The 19382-nt window shown below is 43.4% G+C and overlaps 1 long non-coding RNA gene across 1 annotated transcript; it reads left to right on the forward strand.

The window, feature by feature from the left end:
* Positions 1 to 9993: 9993 nt before the first annotated feature.
* LOC129046491 (uncharacterized) lies at positions 9994 to 16861 on the forward strand. The gene is made up of 3 exons (XR_008507932.2): positions 9994 to 10136; positions 11110 to 11221; positions 14971 to 16861. It is a non-coding gene; the product is annotated as an uncharacterized LOC129046491 (long non-coding RNA).
* Positions 16862 to 19382: the final 2521 nt, after the last annotated feature.

A 19382-nucleotide genomic window follows, 5' to 3' on the forward strand; every position in this document is an offset into this window, starting at 1 on the left:
GCTTATCAAACACAGCGCTTGCTGTTCATAGAGGCTCCATTCGAACGTGCTTCTTGCCCAAATATTCATTTAACAAGTATTCTTTCAAGTGCCTGCTATAGTCCAAGTTCCATGAAAGCCAATATATATATATTTTTTTGCCTAATTTTTTACTGCTCTACTTAGTGGCTTATATATAGGAGATATCAATAAATACCTGTTGAATGAATGAATGAATACTGCTGGTGAACAAAAGAAATGAGGTCCTTGTTATGAATTATGGTTGTCTCATGAATGACAACAATAGCAAGTTTTTCTTCTCCGTAACTCATAAATGAGACTATCCCCCAAGGTTCTGTTCTAGATGCTCTTCTCTCTCTACCCCCACTCCCATGGCAGAGCACCACTCCTGCAACTTTAGCTACCATCTCTATGCAAGTGAATTTGTCTGCTTAAGGATTGATTTTTCTTCTCCCAAGGGAAAAGATAAGCAACTTCTTTTCTGTTGTATGAGTGAAACGAAACCAGAGACACATCCTCAGGCTAAGAGTGCAATTCAATCTTTACATCACCAACAAATCTCCCAAGACACAGAGGAGAAGAAAGAAGATCCATAGACAGACAAGTTAGGATTGCACTTCCTCATTGTAACAGGTGAATTCAACTCATGTTGGCAGAGGAAAAGGAGTTTCATATGAGATTTTAGATGGGCAGGAAAGGAAAATTGTCTTGGATCTGGCCAGAGGAGGAAAGGCACTTCTGTCAGCAGTTCCTGCAGTGTAACAAAAGCAGCCCAGCTAGGTATTTGGTGTGCGTTAATTTAGTTAATATAACCATCCTGATATTATTACTTCCAACTCGCAGATAAAGAAATCCAAGTCAGAGAGAGGCATAATATCCCCCAACGTTAATGGAGTCTGTAAATAGCTGGGTTGGACCTAGCTGAAGCCAAAGCAAAAGCTTTTGACCCCAACGTCATATTGTCCTTGTAAATAGGAAGTGATATTTACAAGGCAAAGCCTCCAGGCATAGGATTATCCCAGGTGTGCTTTGTGAAGACCGTCATTAAAAACAAATACATATTTCTAATCCTGACCTCCTTCCTAAGTTCCAGACCATGCTTATAACTGGGTACTAAAGAATTTCCCCTGGACTGTCCCACTAGAATGCTAAGCTCAAAATGTCTGAAGATGAAATTATTACCTTGTCTTCCATACCAGTTTCTCTTCTGTTAATATGATCCCTGCTTTTTCACTCACACTTCTGCAAATAGTAATTTCTGCTTTTATTCCTGTTCACTCCACCCCAAATTAGTTATCATGTTCTATAGGTTTGACTGCTATAATATCTTTAAAACAGGACCTTTTAATTCAATTGTTACAGCCTCAACCCTGATTTCCATCCCTCACTGCATAACAGCTGTTAGTCTTCCAACTGTTTATCCCACGTCATTCTCTCTCAAATCTATCCAGAAAACCTTTATTATAGTAGTCTCCCTGGAGCACAATGCTGATCACATCACTATCTGATTCAAAAATCAAACCTTCTATGGCCCCCCGGCCCCCTGAAATTGCATACCAAATGACAAAGTCCCCACCTGCCATTTATCTCGGAGACACCTCTCAAGCCTTTTCTCCTAAGTCACCGCAATCATGTGCTGTGGCCAAGTGGCTTTCTTTGTATGTATATTTTATCTTCCTGCTTTTGTTCTAACACTCGCCTGTGCTCTTCTACCTACTGAATCCCCTCGTCCTATAAGACCCACATCAAAGGCAGCCTCCGTGAAGTATTCTTTGAGCTGCTCTCTCCCGTGACACTGAAATCCCATAACATTTCTTCCCTTCTGAGCTGTGCTCCCTGTCCTCAGTCTTGCTCTCTCCCACCTATACCCAATGGGGTGGCCAGAGTAACATTTCAAAAATGCAAACCAACCCTGTCCAAATTCTTCACGCACATGCACACACATACACATCTCCATCCATAGGTCTTCCTCGTGTCGTCTTTCACAGGGGTTGCAGGATCACTGAAGGGACGTGTGTCACTCAGACAGATCCATGAAGATTCTTATTCTGCTGCCAATTGGCCAAAGTGCTTTCGTTTTCACCATCGCTTTTAAAGTATTTGCACACCAACCCATCCAGTATACAGTCATTGTATTTATGTCACTCCCGTGCTCAGACACTTTAATAATCCTCCTCACCTTCCATTTAAATCTCAATGTCCACCTGTTCCAGTCCTGATGCTTTCTACATGTCTCATGATGTGCTGCGCTGTGCTGTGCTATGCTGTGCTGTGCTAAGTTATGCTATGCTGTGCTATGCTATGTTGTGCTATGCTATGCTGTGCTATTCTGTGCTATGGTGTACTATGCTGTGCTATGCTGTGCTGTGTTATGCTGTGCTAAGTTATGCTATTCTATGCTATGCTGTGCTTTGCTATGCTGTGCTTTGCTATGCTGTGCTAAGTTATGCTATTCTATGCTATACTGTGCTATGCTATGCTATGCTATGCAATGCTATGCTAAGTTATGCTATGCTGTGCTATACTACTCTATGCTGTGCTATGCTATGCTGTGTTATGCTGTGCTATGGTGTACTATGCTATTCTATGCTATGCTGTGCTTTGCTATGCTGTGCTAAGTTATGCTATTCTATGCTATGCTGTGCTAAGCTATGCTATTCTATGCTATACTATTCTATGCTATGCTATTCTATCCTATGCTATGCTATGCTATGCTATGCTATGCTATGCTATGCAATGCTATGCTAAGTTATGCTATGCTGTGCTATACTACTCTATGCTGTGCTATGCTATGCTGTGTTATGCTGTGCTATGGTGTACTATGCTATTCTATGCTATGCTGTGCTTTGCTATGCTGTGCTAAGTTATGCTATTCTATGCTATGCTGTGCTAAGCTATGCTATTCTATGCTATACTATTCTATGCTATGCTATTCTATCCTATGCTATGCTATGCTATGCTATGCTATGCTATGCTATGCTATGCTATGCAATGCTATGCTAAGTTATGCTATGCTGTGCTATACTACTCTATGCTGTGCTATGCTATGCTGTGTTATGCTGTGCTATGGTGTACTATGCTATTCTATGCTATGCTGTGCTATGTTATGCTCTGCTATGCTCTGCTATGCTATTCTATGCTATACTATTCTATGCTATGCTATTCTATCCTATGCTATGCTATGCTATGCTATGCTATGCTATGCTATGCTATGCAATGCTATGCTAAGTTATGCTATGCTATGCTATGCAATGCTATGCTAAGTTATGCTATGCTGTGCTATGCTACTCTATGCTTTGCTATGCTATGCTGCGCTAAGTTATGCTATTCTATGCTATGCTATTCTATGCTATGTTGTGCTATGCTATGCTGTGCTAAATTATGCTATTCTATGTTATGCTGTGCTAAGTTATGCTATTCTATGCTATGCTATGCTATGCTATGCTATGCTATGCTATGCTATGCTATTCTGTGCTATGCTGTGCTATGCTATGCTGTGCTGTGCTATGCTGTGCTGTGCTATGTTGTGCTAAGTTATACTATTCTATGCTATGCTATGCTATGCTATGCTATGCTAAGTTATGCTATGCTGTGCTATGCTACTCTATGCTGGGCTATGCTATGCTGTGCTATTCTGTGCTATGGTGTACTATGCTTTGCTATGCTGTGCTGTGCTGTGTTATGCTGTGCTAAATTATGCTATTCTATGCTATGCTGTGCTATGCTATGCTGTGCTAAGTTATGCCATGCTGTGCTATGCTATGCTGTGCTATGCTGTGCTATGCTATGCTGTGCTGTGCTATGCTGTGCTGTGCTAAGTTATGCTATTCTATGCTATGCTATGCTATGCTATGCTATGCTAAGTTATGCTATGCTGTGCTATGCTACTCTATGCTGGGCTATGCTATGCTGTGCTATGCTATGCTGTGCTATTCTGTGCTATGGTGTACTATGCTGTGCTATGCTGTGCTGCTCTGTATTATGCTGTGCCAAGTTATGCTATACTATGCTATGCTATTCTATGCTATGCTGTGCTTTGCTATGCTGTGCTAAGTTATGCTATTCTATGCTATGCTGTGCTATGCTATGCTGTGCTAAGTTATGCTGTTCTATGCTATGCTATGCTATGCTATGCTATGCTATGCTATGCTATGCTGTGCTATTCTGTGCTAAGGTGTACTATGCTGTGCTATGCTGTGCTAAGTTATGCTATTCTATGCTATGCTGTGCTATGCTATGCTGTGCTCAGTTATGCTATTCTATGCTATGCTGTGCTATGCTATGCTGTGCTAAGTTATGCTATTCTATGCTATGCTATGCTATGTTATGCTCTGCTATGCTCTGCTATGCTATTCTATGCTGTGCTGCGCTGTGCTATGCTGTGCTGTGTTAACTTATGCTATTCTATGCTATGCTATTCTATGCTGTGCTGTGCTGTGCTTTGTTGTTCTGTGCTATGTAGTGCTATTCTATCCTATGTTCTATGCTGTGCTATGCTATGCTGTGCTATGCTGTGCTGTGCTAAGTTGTGCTATTCTATGCTGTGCTATTCTATGCTGTGCTATTCTATGCTGTGCTGTGCTATGCTGTGCTGTGCTATGCTATGCTAAGTTATGCTATTTTATGCTATGCTATACTATGCTATGCTATTCTATGCTGTGTTGTGCTATGCTGTGCTGTGCTAAGTTAGGCTATTCTATGCTATGCTATTCTATGCTGTGCTATTCTATGCTGTGCTGTGCTATGCTGTGCTAAGTTATGCTATTCTATGCTATGCTATTCTATGCTGTGCTATGCTATGCTATGCTATGCTTTGCTGTGCTGTGCTATGCTATGCTGTGCTGTGCTATGCTCTGCTATGCTATGCTATGCTATGCTGTGCTTTGCTATGCTATGCTGTGCTGTGCTGTGCTGTGCTGTGCTGTGCTATGCTGTGCTATGCTGTGCTATGCTGTGCTGTGCTATGCTGTGCTATGCTAGGCTATGCTATTCTGTGCTAAGCTGTGCTCTGCTGTGCTATGCTATGCTGTGCTATGCTATGCTGTGCTAAGTCATGCTATTCTATGCTATGCGATTCTATGCTGTGCTATGCTATGCTATGCTATGCTGTGCTATGCTATTCTATGCTGTGCTGTGCTATGCTGTGCTGTGCTAACTTATGCTATTCTATCCTATGCTATTCTATGCTGTGCTCTGCTCTGCTCTGCTATGCTATTCTATGCTGTGCTATGCTGTGCTAACTTATGCTATTCTATGCTATGCTAATCTATGGTGTGTTGTGCTATGCTATGCTATGCTATTCTATGCTGTGCTGTGCTATGCTATGCTGTGCTATGCTATGCTGTGCTAAGTTGTGCTATTCTATGCTCTGCTGTGGTGTGCTATGTTGTTCTGTGCTATGTAGTGCTATTCTATGCTATGTTCTTCTATGCTGTGCTGTGCTGTGCTCTGCTCTGCTATGCTATGCTGTGCTATGCTAAGGTGAGCTATGCTATGCTGTCCTATGCTGTGCTATGCTAAGCTGAGCTATGCTATGCTATGCTCTTCTATGCTGTGCTGTGCTGTGCTGTGCTATTCTAGGCCAAGTCAATGCTTTCCTCTGGAACTGCTTTGGCCTCACTTCCTAGCTATTACATCCTTGTCTGGGTCACCACAGTTCATATAAACTTCCATTCCTCAGAATCCTTATATCACTTTGTTTGCACCCCTTTTATGACACATTCTACAAACTGCTTAGTACCTTAATTCTGTGATAAAGTTGCTACTCCATTACCAAGTTGGAAATCCCTGTGTTCAATAATCAGCCTGCCCTCTTTCCCAGTGTTGAAAGTTGATTTTAGAGGTCAGCTTGGCTAGGCCATAGGTACCCAGTTGCTTGGTCAAATACTAACCTAGGTATTACTGTGAAGATCTGCTGCAGATGTGCTTAATGTCTCCAATCAGCTGATTTTAAATAGAGCAGATTACCCCCCATAATGCAGGTAGGTGTCACCCTACCTACTAATTGATTGAAGGCCTTCTGAGCAAAGTCTGAGGATTCCCAGGGAAGAAGGAATTCTACCTCAGGAATAGAACATGAAAGTCCTTCCTGAGCTTCCAGCTGCCGACCTACTGTGTGGATTTTGAACTCAAAACTGAAACATCAACTTTTCTCTAAATTTCCACTCTGCCTGCCTGTCCTGCAGATTTTGGAGTTGCCAAACCTCTATAATCATGTGAACTAAATCCTTAAAATAAATTTCTCTCTCTCTCTTCCTCCCTCTCTTTCTCTTCCTACCGGTGTATTAAACATAGCTATATTTGTTTCTCTGAAGAACCCTGACTAGTATGCCCAACTCAGGGCACGTGATTAGGATATTCCATTCTATTCAAAATCCAACCAATTCCATTTGTTTCCATGTATCTCAATAATGTGCATCCTTCCTCAATACAAAATCTCGCCACCACCCCCAGCTACAAGTTGAGAACTCCAATGGCCTGGAAAATTGTGCCTATCTTTTGAAAAGCCCCCTTCTCTGCATCATGGGGTCTCTGTCAAAAAAAAAAAAAAAAGTGCCCTTAATCAGGACCTCTGGCAATTCTGAGCAGTCCCTGTCCCCTCCTGATCATGTTCTGGTGACAAGGAACTCACTACTATGATGGTATTTCCTTAGGTGCAGGGAAGATCTGGAGCAGCATCTCTTCCTCATAACCAGTGGAGCTCACAGTACACTGACATCAGCCTGGGCTTCCAAAGCTATCACCTGTTTACGTTTTTTACGCTTACACACACACACCTGCACTCCTCCTTGGCCAAGAGGTGTTCTAGCATCAGCCATACCCTGATGCCCTGGGTCTATTTCTAATGATGATGCTGGCCTTGGCCACCACTCCAGACTGCCCTCCTCCTTAAAGTCAATTTCTTCTTGAGGACTTCATTTATAAACAGCCGTCCTCAATCATGGTCACTTCAATCCACCTGACATACTATAGATCACCAAACCTCAAATGCAAAGGTATCTCTCTGTTCCCCTCCTCCAAGAGACCTCCTTGGTCCCTATCCAAATTTGCCTTACATCTGCATAACTGAAAGGCACCACAAAGTTGATCCTTTGTGGAATTAATAAATTAACAATTACTATTATATGCTGTGCTGTATAAATAATAATTTTAATTATTAATTATTAATAGTATTAATAATACTAAATTAATGTGTTCACCTAGCTACCAATAACTCATTAATGCCATTTTTTTGCTTTGTTTTGAGTACCATTCACCATGCATCTCCATCAGTTATTTCTCAGGAAACATATCTGGAATGGATCAATCGATCGACGAATCAGTTCTCCTGTGGTCCAGGCATTCTGTTTTTTCTTCCCACTCCAGACCTCAGGAATTTCTCTTCCTGTATTTTATGGTATTTATATTTAATAAAAACACGTTGCAATCTCACACTCCGCATATAGTTGTTGGATGTATGTGGATCAAGGCCTTTTGAAACCAGGCAAAGGACCCTGTACTTAATTTGTTAAGCAATGGGGAGCCATTGAACCTGAGCACTTAATTTCAAAGTAATAAAAGACTAATTCTCTGCCCTATCAAGACTACAGATTCAACATACTGTGTATTGGGATTTTTTTAGAGCAAGGGATAGCTCTGTTAACTTTTTTAGTTTCCTTTCCGAGATGCTCCTGGTAAGTGCTTCATGTCTGTAAGCCAGGACCAGAGCTCTCACAAGCACCTGTAAAAAAACAATTCCAGATCAGAGAATTTTCAAATACTCCTTATTTTTGCAAATCACATTTTAAAAGGAGAGCATTTGCATATGCAAGGTGTCATCCCATGGAATATCCCTTATGCCCAGTTTCATAGAGCAATTATGTCTGCATTTTTGAACTGGCACCACCTTCAAAATACGTCCACGCAAATGGCACAACGGACATAAGTACTAACTAACCAGGCCAATTATCCAGACTTGCTTAGACTAATCAAGTGAGGAAGCAGCTTCAGTCTGTTGGATCTTTTTTGAACAACTACCAGTAAAACACGAACTTGTTGGGACTAGGAAATAGCACAAACACAATTTGCGACTTAGAAAGAGATTCTGCATTCCCCGAAATGCAGGTCCTTGCTCACAAAGCTTGGTCCACAGCCAGGCCTGCCTCCAAAAGTACTTTGAAGAAACGTCTTTCTGCCTCCTCACAGCAGAAAATCAATACTGCACGCTGGAGGGGGGAGACAGAGAGTTAAAACGTCCTCCTCACACGGGTGAGTAAACACCACCTCTGTGCTAGGGACAGTGCAGCGCAGACCTGCAGGCTGCAAGACAGACTACAAATAAAAACCCGTCCCTGAGCAAAGGGGCAGGGGGAGGGCTCAGCCCAAAGTTAGCACGGCAGAGCCCTTTGCCTCATATAATTTCATTTCTGTGCCGCTGCAGATCAGTGTGTGCCTGCGAAATTGCATAATGTGCCATTTACCCAGCTGTTATTCCAGCAAATCTATTCTTTGCACACTGATTTGCCCGCCTGCCTAATGAATCCACAGGAAGGGAGGGAGGGAGAAGCAAAGTTTTCACCCTGACAGTGTGTTCTGGGCCACTCCTTCACCTCAATCTACCTGCCCCTCCCACACTTAGAGAAAATCATAGGCCTCAAAGCGCCAATGAATAGGAGCTCTGCGTGGGTCTTTCTTTACTCTGCGCTCACCACTTTCTGGGAGAGAGATATGTTTTTCATGTCCTTTGTGACTTAACCTGCTTCTGTCTCCTCCCGAGGTCTAAAACAAAGGTTCCTTTCCTCTGGGCTTCTCCCTTGCTGCTCTCCTGTTTCTTCTCAGTTCCTCGGGTATTTCTGTCTTCTCCCCACATTGAGTCAGATCCGAGTATGGGTTGCAGAAGGCTTCCAAAGTCGTCACTAAATACTAAAGGTAGGCAGGCTCCGACAGCTCTCAGCAGCCCACATCCTCAGGCGAGTATTTTTCCGCTACACTGATGATAAAAGGTAAGTACGTTCCTTTGCTGGGAACCATCTAAAAGGGGAGCTTTAAAAACAAAACACTGCTAGTTCCCAGGGACAAAATTCGCATTTTTCTTCGTGCCACCACAAAGCTCTTCAACACCCCAGTAGAAGGGAATCCTAATTACTCATGGCATTCCAGATGAGCGGTGAGAAGCAAAAAAGGGAGCTGGTGAACAAAGACGAGGGACTGGGGAACCGAGCCCCATGTGAATCAGGGGCTCAGAAGTCAGAAGCAGCTGTTACTGCCTTTTTCCACCAGAACTCCATGAGCCCGGCTCACAGGAAACCACTTACTTGTTTTTGTTGATCTTTCTCACTATTAACTAAACCAGAATGCAAAAGAATTTCTGAACTATTAATGTCTCCTAATATTAAACTATGTATGCCTATGGACTATTTAGGTTATAACATATAAATAAAGGGAAACGCACATGTGTATGGATTTATGCCGTAGACATGTTTTTGGAAAAGTGGATGCAGAACATTCTATAAATCCAAGCCCTTGGGATCTTCATTTTAAAAAGACATTTGATCGTGTATCTATTTATAAAGCACAGAACATTACTGGTAATGTGGTTTTTCTCGTGCATTCCCCCCCCCAAGATTCTTTCATTTTAAAATGAGCATAGTAGTGTATTTCTTCAAATAGAAAATTTGGAAAATTTTTGTAGATTCCTGTCCCTCTATTGCAGTGCTCATTAATCATTTATGATTCCAAGTTCTGGAATAATCCCAGACATAACTCCTGAATTCCACACAAGCCCTTTAGTTTCACATGCTCAGGAAAATGTAGCAACCCCACTTCAGACTAGAGCATACTTATAAATGTGGGAAATAATCTGAATTTCATCCTGATCACTCAGCAACCCGCCCCCCCTTCTCCCTCTCTTTCAAGAATATCGATATTAATTCACTTTGTGAGTTTTCTTTTCTTTCTTTCTTTTTTTTTTTTTTTTTATTTATTTGACAGAGAGAGACACAGCGAGAGAGGGAACACAAGCAGGGGGAGTGGGAGAGGGAGAAGCAGACTCCCCGCGGAGCAGGGAGCCCGATGCGGGGCTCGATCCCAGGACCCTGGGATCACGACCTGAGCTGAAGGCAGACGCTTAACGACTGAGCCACCCAGGCGCCCCAACAGTGAGTTTTCTAATAATCGGGGCTTCCTAAAAATGAAATACGCTTCCTGTTGAACAATTTTCTTCTCAGTGAGGATATTGTGGTACAATCTGGATGACCATTCATCAGCTATGTTGCAAAAGTACCTTAGATATTGAAGTTGGTATTAGCCAACCAGTAAGATGATTTTTTTAAAGTGTGTGTGTATGTGTATGTGTTTTTTTTCTTGTGGTAAAATACACCTAACATAAAAATGGTGACATTTAGTCCGTTCACAATGCTGTGCAACATCACCACTGCCTAGTTCCAGAACATTTTCATTACCCTAAAAGGAAATCTGTACCCATTAAGCAGTCCCTCCTTCTCCTCCCTCCCTGCCTTCCCAGCCCCTGGCAACCAGTAATCTGTTTTGTATCTATCTCTAGGGATTTGTCTGTTCTGGATATTTCATATAAATGGAATCATATTTTATGGGGTCTTCTGAGTCTGGCTTCATTCTCTCTGCTTCAGCAACCCTTCTGGGTGTAAATCATCTCTAGTTAATTGCTTTGAGATCCATCTTTCATTTCCATCTTCTCTGTTCCCTTCCCAGGCTCTGGTCTGTGTGGTTTGCATCATGGCCAGGGATTTGCCACCCCCCCCACCCCGCCCCTGCCCGCCACGGAGCGCCCTAGGGGCACCACGCTGACAGCCCTCCTGTCACTCCTTGTTTCAGGTCTGACTGGGGCTGCCTGTGGAGAGAGAAGAGGAGCAAATCATCCTCAAACTTTTTCATATTTTCCAAACGTTTTCGTATTTTAAAATAAAATGTGAGAGGCGCTTTTTCCCTTCTTGACAAATTTAAATGATAATTAGCTGGTAACAGAAAATCTCCCCTGAAGTGTCACAGTGTGCTTGTACTTAACAGAGCCACCCTCAGATCCGCACCCCAGATTGGCTCTAAGTAGAACACTTGCTTATGTCCAAAGAGCTGTCACTGCTTCCTTCATTCCAGACGTTCATCGTTGGGCAAGGTACGCGCATCACACCTGCATCCCCTTCAGGTTAACAGAAGCGACACAATGAAGAGCAGACTGTCGTATGCCCGGGGCCATGCTGGACTCCAGGTGAGAAGATCCATGCTCCAATCACATGGCTGCCATTTATGAATGACATAACAGTGACCAAGTCACTGGACAGTCTGAACCTTAGGTTTAAAAGGAAAGTTTTGTTTGTTTGTTTTAAAGATTTTATTTATTTATTTTAGAGAGAGCGAGAGAGAGCAAGAGCAAGTGGGGGGAGGAGCAGAGGGAGAGGGACAAGCAGACTCCGTGCTGAGCTCGGAGCCCTGCATGGGACTCCACTCAGGACTCAACTGGGGGCTCACCCCACGACCCTGAGATCATGACCTGAGCCGAAATCAGGAGAAAAAAGGAGGGAAAGTAGGGAGGAAGGAAGGAGGCAGAGAAGGAGGAAGTTAGCTAGTTTCAGTTGGGAGAAGCTTCTAGACTGGAAAACACAACATTCCCAAGGTTACACATACTAGGGAGTAAATTTGCTTCGCGACGGGCATGAATTAAAAGCATAATCATGGGTGCCTGGGTGGCTCAGTCAGTTAAGCAACTGCCTTCAGCTCAGGTCATGCTCCCAGGGTCCTGGGAGCCACCTGGGCACCCCAGAAGGAAGGTTGTTTTAAACAGTGGCTAATCTCACCAGATTGTTGCCAAGATCAAAGCCAAGAAAAACAACCACATACAGGTAAGGTCTTTGTAGTGACCCTATTCCCCAAGTGTCTGCTAACATGTAAGCATCGTCCAAGCAGGAACTTTACCATATTTTCTGCTTCCCTGTCTAATATATCACTCACGACAGTAAACACTCAGCAAGGTTTTAATGAACTAGTGAAAGAAAGAAAGAATACTATGATTATCAATAGCCAAGGTTATAAATTAGCCTGTAATGAGCATCATTTATTGGCAACAACCAGGATCATTGAGGGCCAAGTTGTCACAAGGTAGTGTCTTACTCTGTTTTATTTCTTCTAAATGATACTCGACTTGGAAAGGAAGTGAGAAACGTTGTTCTAATGTAGAGAATAGGAAAGTAAGAGGTAACTTCAATTCGAGATGGGCTTTTGTCACGAGCCTAAGAAACCTCACTCAAAATTTACTCCTCCCCAGTTCCTTCTTCCTGGTTTCTACCCACACTGTGATTATGCTTTTTTTTTTTTAAGATTTTATTTATTTATTTGACAGAGAGAGAGAGAGAGCACAAGCAGGGCGAGTGGCAGGCAGAGGGAGAGGAAGAAGCAGACTACCCACTGAGCAGGGAGCCCGACGTGGGGCTCGATCCTAGGACCCTGGGAGCATGACCTGAGCTGAAGGCAGTTGCTTAACTGACTGAGCCACCCAGGCACCCATGATTATGCTTTGAATTCATGCCCATCGCAAAGCAAATTTACTCCCTAGTATGTGTAACCTTGGGAATGTTGTGTTTTCCAGTCTAGAAGCTTCTCCCAACTGAAACTAGCTAACTTCCTCCTTCTCTGCCTCCTTCCTTCCTCCCTACTTTCCCTCCTTTTTTCTTTCTTTATTGTTTTGGTGGTAACTTTTAAATTTTTTTGTTTTTATTATTATTATTTTTTAAGATTTTATTTTGTTTATTTGAGAGAGAGAAAGAGCACAAGAGCGGGTAGGGACAGAGGGAGAAGCAGAATCCCCGCTGAGCAGGGAGCCCGCTGCGGGGCTCAATCCCGGGACCTTGGGATCATGACCTGAGCCAAAGATATTTTGGCTCATAATCACAACACTGTTATTACACCTAACAAAATAATAATCTCTTTTCATCTGTTTTCATTTCAATCCCTCTTTTCACTCCACATTCTAATTTCTCTAAAAGAATCAAAATGTCCTTTTACATTTAGTTTGTTTAATTCAAGGTCCACGTGTGACCTTTAATGTATTGGGGACAGAAACTTTGTATTTTGTTACTCTATTTCTTGGTCTTAGTGCAGCTCGTACTAACTGCTTGGTGGACACTCAGGAAAGTGTGTTTTTTTTTCCATGGGACAGACATTTATTGACTCCCTCTATGTCCCAAACAATGTCTTAATTGCTGGTGATGCAATATTAAGACAGTGGGCGCCTTGGTGGCTTGGATGGTTAAGCGACTGCCTTCAGCTCCGGTCATGATCCTGGAGTCCCAGGATTGAGTCCCACATCTGGCTCCCTACTCAGCAGGGAGTCTGCTTCTTCCTCTGACCCTCCCCCCCCCATGCTCTCTCTCTCACATAAATAAATAAAATCTTAAAGAAATATATTAAGACATGCTTTTTGTCCTCAAAACCTCAAAATTTAAGTGAAGTGAAATGAACATTTAAGTAAATGAATGAAGACTGTCAAGGTAAACCTATCAAGCCATTGTCTGCTATTTTTCCTTCAGAGAAAGCTTTGAGGTGGAATTTGATTTTCCTAATTTTCCTAATAGCAGAATCAATTAATCATTTCATATAGCTAAAAACACAGATCTGAAGTTCCATTACACGAGCAAGACTTCAGAAAATTTGCTGAACACAAATTATTTTTTGTTGTTGGTCCGAAGCTACTCTTTATGTTTTACTTTCAGAAACTGGATATTTAAATATTAGGTCATCCCACTCAATGGCAAAACAACACATTATTTAGTGGGTTTCTGTTCTCCACAAGATAAAGGGCCCCCTCCTGAAGCAGTCTGCCAGACCCTATATATGGCAGCCTCATCTCCTTCTCCAGACTCATCTCCTGCCTCACATCTTAGGTTCCACCAAAACTGAACAGCTAATGTTACCCTACCTCGAAGTCTTCCCATATTTGCCCCATAGTTCATGTCCTTGGCCCCCTCCAGGCTCTGCTTATGCTCAGGAATATTCCACCTGCCCTTTTCCTGTCCTCTTTCCCCTTTACATGGCACATCATTTAAAATTCAGTTCAGGTGTTCCTTCCTCCAAAAAGCCTTCCAGATTTCAATGGATACCCCTCCTTGGGCTTCTTGGACACCATATATAAATCTCGTTTAGTACATAGCCCTCCATGCTGAAATAATATGCTGTCCGGCCTCTCTCTCCTTCCCTCCCCCTAAACCAGACATGACCCTGTCCAGGACCAGAACTATGTACCCTGCATCTCAGTTTCCCCAGGCACAGCCGAGGCCTGGCAATGGGAAGTCCTCAAGAATTCTTTAGCCAGAATTACTGGAAGATGACAACAGGAATAAGGGAGACAGTTACAAAATGTTAAGAGATAAAAATCATGATGTTCTTTTCAATCACTTTGTGATGCTGGAGCTGGAAACCTGTAAGGGAATGTTCTAGTGTAACTCTCTCATTTGGCAGTTGAGGAAACCACAGCTGAGAGAGAACATGATCATGAGGGTTCATGGTCAAGTAGCGTGTCACTCAGGACCCAACAGGAAAGAGACAACATGCCTGAATGAGATCATTCCAGGATGGTGTGTTTGTTTGTTTTACCAAAGGACTGAGAATGGGGGCAGGTGTAGGACAGAGATAGCTCAGTCACCTGAAGCTATAACTAGCACGGGAGTGGTTAACCATTCCTCGGGCTAGAGTGACTCGTCCCCATTTGCCCAGGACTGTCTTGGTTTTAGAACTCAAAATCCCGTGTCCTGGGAATAGCCTCAGTTCCAGCAAACCAGGAAAATTGATCACCCTACCTAGAAGGAAGGGAATGGTGATTAAAACCTGAAAAGAAAGACAGTCCCCTTAAGAGAAAGCAGTGATCTTAGGACAGGGCCAAACTTAACCCAAAGTGACCTCACAGGGAGGAGGTCAGGGAATAGGAACCCTGCCTTCACTCTACTCCCTTCTTCTAACCTCTTGCAGAGACTCTGCATGGGGCTCCCCACGAGCCAGAGTCAACCAGAAGCCAGGTCCACACGGCCAGCCTCCCGGGTCAGAGAGCAGAACAGAGAAGGGAGTGCCCCTGGAGCAGCAAACAGCACCAGCCCAGGCCTCGGGCACACAAAAGAGCCTGAGGATGATGCCCAGCTCCCCACCTGGGAGGGACTCACAAGTCCTGAGGCAAGGAACAAGATGGTATTACACAAATCCGCAAACCCTTTCCATGATTCCCAAACATTTCCAACAAAATGGGCCTGGGGGGAAGGGTTTTTTTAAATTCTTCTGTTCCCCTCTGGCTCCCATCCCTTCTTCAGGCTGCGAGCCACCTTGCCATCCCATGAATGTCATCTCTGTCAGCACTGCGCAGATCCAGACCTAAAATGCAGCGCCCTCCTCAAATTCCACAGAAAGCATCCACTCACAGCGGATAGATTTGGTGTTCAGTAGATTGCACTGAAGACTTAGAGGGAGTCCAAAGAAGAGTTTACAACATAAAGAACATCAAGTTCAACAAGACACCCTTGTCCTTGGAAGCCCTTCCGGCGCCCTAGCCATGTGGAACGCTTCAAGGACCACCTAATGCCCTATATTTCCACCGCCTCCCACCAAGTCCTCCTGCCTCTCCCTCGTCTCCCCCTTCCTCTCATACTCTTCTACAACAGCACAGAAATGCCCCACGGGGAGCAGTTCACCATTTCCTTCTGGGCCTCTGCAGGACCAGTCAACACGCAAGCCCTCCAGCTCTCAGCTTCGTCCCTGAGAGACTTCGTGGAGGGCTCTGCCTGCCAGAGCCAGCTCCCTTCCAGTGATAAATTCTGCTGCGGGCTGTCCGCCGAGAAGTTTTCAACCTCCTGTTGTACATTATTCTAGAGAAAGCAGTTGATGTTAGTATAATCCTTTGAGAAGTTTATTAATCAACTTGCACGAAAAAGCCTGTATCAATGGCTTTCTTGTCTCGTGGAATTCAATTCTCCCTTTGAACATGTCACAGTGCAGTGCCCCTCTCAGAGTTAGCATAGTTGAGCATCTTGTGATCGCTGGAGTAGCTAGCCCAGCCACGGCATACTGAGCTCGTCTTTTTGTTTCAAAGGCTGATTCAGACAGCTTAGGATCTCAGCTCTTTAAAATTACATTGACATGAATCGTACTGCCTACAAGCTGCCACTCCTGGTGTAATTTTGATTTCCAGATCCTACAAGGTTCTGTATCTTAAAGAGTTATATTCAAAATGCCTTTGCACACCTGGACCTTTTAGTGACTGAACGTTTGCCCTTAACGTAGGGGCAATGGTGAACAAAAGGCCAAGTCCTTTCAGGAATGCTCAGAGTGTGAGAGAGAGGCTTCCTTTTTCAGGACTGCTAGACTTGACATAGAAAGCCAAAGGGAAGAGGATGCATCTGGCTCAGAGCACTGGGGAGCTGCTTCCGGTTTACGGTTTCTTTTGTAGATAATAAGAGAATGCACTCACTCACAGCTTGACTTCAACGTGGCAAAGAATCCAAAGGAGACTCAAGTGTGAAAGGGCTGGGGACAAATAAAATTGCTAATAGTTCATTTAAATCACAGAGTATGGGATTTCAGAGCCTCTGCATAGGTCGCCTTAACCCAGACTTAAATGTTATATAGATATTTTCATCTTTAGAACTTACTGTCAGCCTTACTTTTGCTGTCTTATTTACCAGATTTGGTCAATTGTAGAGATTCTTATAGACTAAGCATAATTTGAAATTATGTCTCTTCCTAGACTATTATCCACACATCTTATTGTTCAGTTGTAGAAGTATTTTGCATTTCTTCAACTTTATAAACCACACATACAGAGTTAGAGAGGCATAAAGGAACAGAGTTCTGCTAGAGAGCATTCCTAGACTCATGCACTAGCTCTGTTAATGAGAGTGTGAACTTTGGTTATTGAATCTTAGTTACAGTTGAATGGCTTTTAGCTGTAGATTATCAAAACACCACCAGAAACACCCATCACTAAGGAAATAATAAATATCCTTATGGTTTAAGCTCCTTTTAGCTGGGTTTCCAATTATGTCAAAGTGCTGGATCCAGCATCCCTGCAATTCTCTGGAGGAGAGACCTTTCCCTCATGGTCACAGGATGGCTGCCACAGCCGTAGTCATCCCACAAGGCTTTAGTTAAAGGCAGGAAGCAGCTGGGTAATCGGGGTCATTAGAAAGCACTGTCCTTATATACCACTCTCTTACTGTCAGTGTGGAAAATTCCTTCCCAGGAACCCTTCCATGCCAGCACACTTCTTTTACCATTCATCAGCCTGAAAAAGGTCTAGTATCAAGGGAGGCTGGGAAAGTGGGTAGTCTTATCAGACTTTATCATGGCAGGCAGACACTAGAGAAAGGATGTAGACATAGCTGGGACAGTGGCCACTCCTAAAAAACTGCTATTACCAAATGGCACCCCTTTAAAGAAAATTCTCCAGAGCTGCTATTTAAAGCTTTATCAGAGCCTCATGACTCTGTAATAATATAGAAGCATATGATAAATGAAGCAGTATCCTGCATAATTCAAATGGTGACTATAGGAAAACCTTCCTATAGGGAAATAATTTAGAAAGAAAGCCAGAAAATGGAATACGGGAGAAGATTCAGAAGTGTTTCAAGTCGCCTACCAAATGGTATCCTGGTCCTTTCACCCTCCAGGAGATCACTTACTAATAAATCACAAGCGGAAGACTGAGCAGCAATTCTCTCACAAAATCTTAACATGCCCTGAGTTAGGATTAGCTTGTCCTGGTGAATTTAAATGGGACAACAAACTGGTAAAAGTCTGTGTGTCTTTCGTTCCAGATATCTCCCTCCCCTCCCAGCAGCCACTCCTGACTGAGTCCGCTTGCTGAGCACAACCCCAGTGGGATTTGGTGTATAAAGCTGAATTAGTCAATGCAGAAATTTAGCTCCAGCTTAACTGAAAGCATTTGGTAACTTGTAGAGACACGCATCATGATAGAAATGTCACCAACTTGGCAGACATAAATGTCTGAAAGAAAACATTCCAATAGAATATACTGAAACACACAAAATCCCAGCGACACACCAGGCTTTCCAAAGCAATCCAAGCCTATCCAGGGGGTGGAAAGATCGGAGAGATAAAAATGATGTAAGATACTTAATATTAAATTCCAAATTAGTGCCTCTACACTAGTGTACGGAAATGCCTCATCTGGGGTTGTGGGAAATGTCACATTTGTGCTAAGCGAATTTAAGATAGGTATTCATTAAATGCTTTTTGATCGACTAGTGGTAGGATGTTTTTCTACCAGGAAATATCCATCAGCTTCTTGACTTGCTCACTGTGAACAGAGAGCAAGCCAATCAAATCCAGGTGTATAACATTTTCCCCGGAGGTTTAACATCTGCCTACCCCTGCTATTCATTTAGCTAATAGACACGAAATCAGAGGAGAACCCCCAGAGGCCTGTCCCTTGCTTTCTTTCCTGGACATTGGAGGGAACATAGAAAATGCAGGCCAAAATATGAGCAAATAAGAGTGGAGACCCTCCACCAGTGGTTCTCAACCAGGGACATTTGGCCCCTCGAAGGGGATATCTGGCAATGTCTGAAGATGTTTTTGGTTGCCACCACTGGGGTGGGGGAGGCTGTTGGCACCTAGTGGGTAGAAGCTAGGGATACACCCATAGATTGTCATTTAAATATCTAGTTGGCATCTCAAATTTAGCATGTTTAAAACTGAACTCCTACACTATTGCCCCAATAGTGTACTCCATCCTCCTGATTGTTCAGACCAAAAATGTAGGTGTCCTCTGTGACTCTCCTCTCTCACATCCCACATTCCATAGTTCAGGACATATATCCAGAATCAAATCATGTCTTGCTCCCTCCACCATATTAATCTGAATCAAGCTCTCCTCAGCGTTCCCCTAGATTATTGCAAGCGTTTCCAAATGGCCTCCCCACAGCTGATCTTCACCAGATCAGCCAGAGTGATCCCATCACAAATAAGTCAGATCTTATACATTCTCTGCTGGGATCCCTGCAATGGTTCCATCCCACCCAGAATCAAAACCGCAGTCCTGCTAGCATGCTGGGAGGCACTGCCCATCCTGGCCCACCCCTATCTGCTGGGCCTTCTCTCTCTCTCTCTCTCTCTTCTACTCCGGACTCCAACCTCTCCAGCCCACACTGCCTTTCCTGGCGCCCTTTGCCTCTGTTGCTCCCCCTACTGGAACGCTCCACTCTCACAAACGTCACCTCCTCCCTCTTCTATTTAAACTTGCATCCTCCCCTACCCCACACTCACATTTGCCCTTCTCTGCTTTGTAATCTGACACACCACTGGTGTTAATACTGCTTTGCTTCTCTTCCCCCACAAGAATGAAAAAAAAAAAAAACCAACTTTATGAAGGTAAG

Source organism: Mirounga angustirostris, unplaced genomic scaffold, assembly GCF_029215605.1.
Source record: "Mirounga angustirostris isolate CCGP_5_RB_7025 unplaced genomic scaffold, mMirAng1.0.hap1 SCAF_4, whole genome shotgun sequence".
NCBI lineage: Eukaryota > Metazoa > Chordata > Mammalia > Carnivora > Phocidae > Mirounga > Mirounga angustirostris.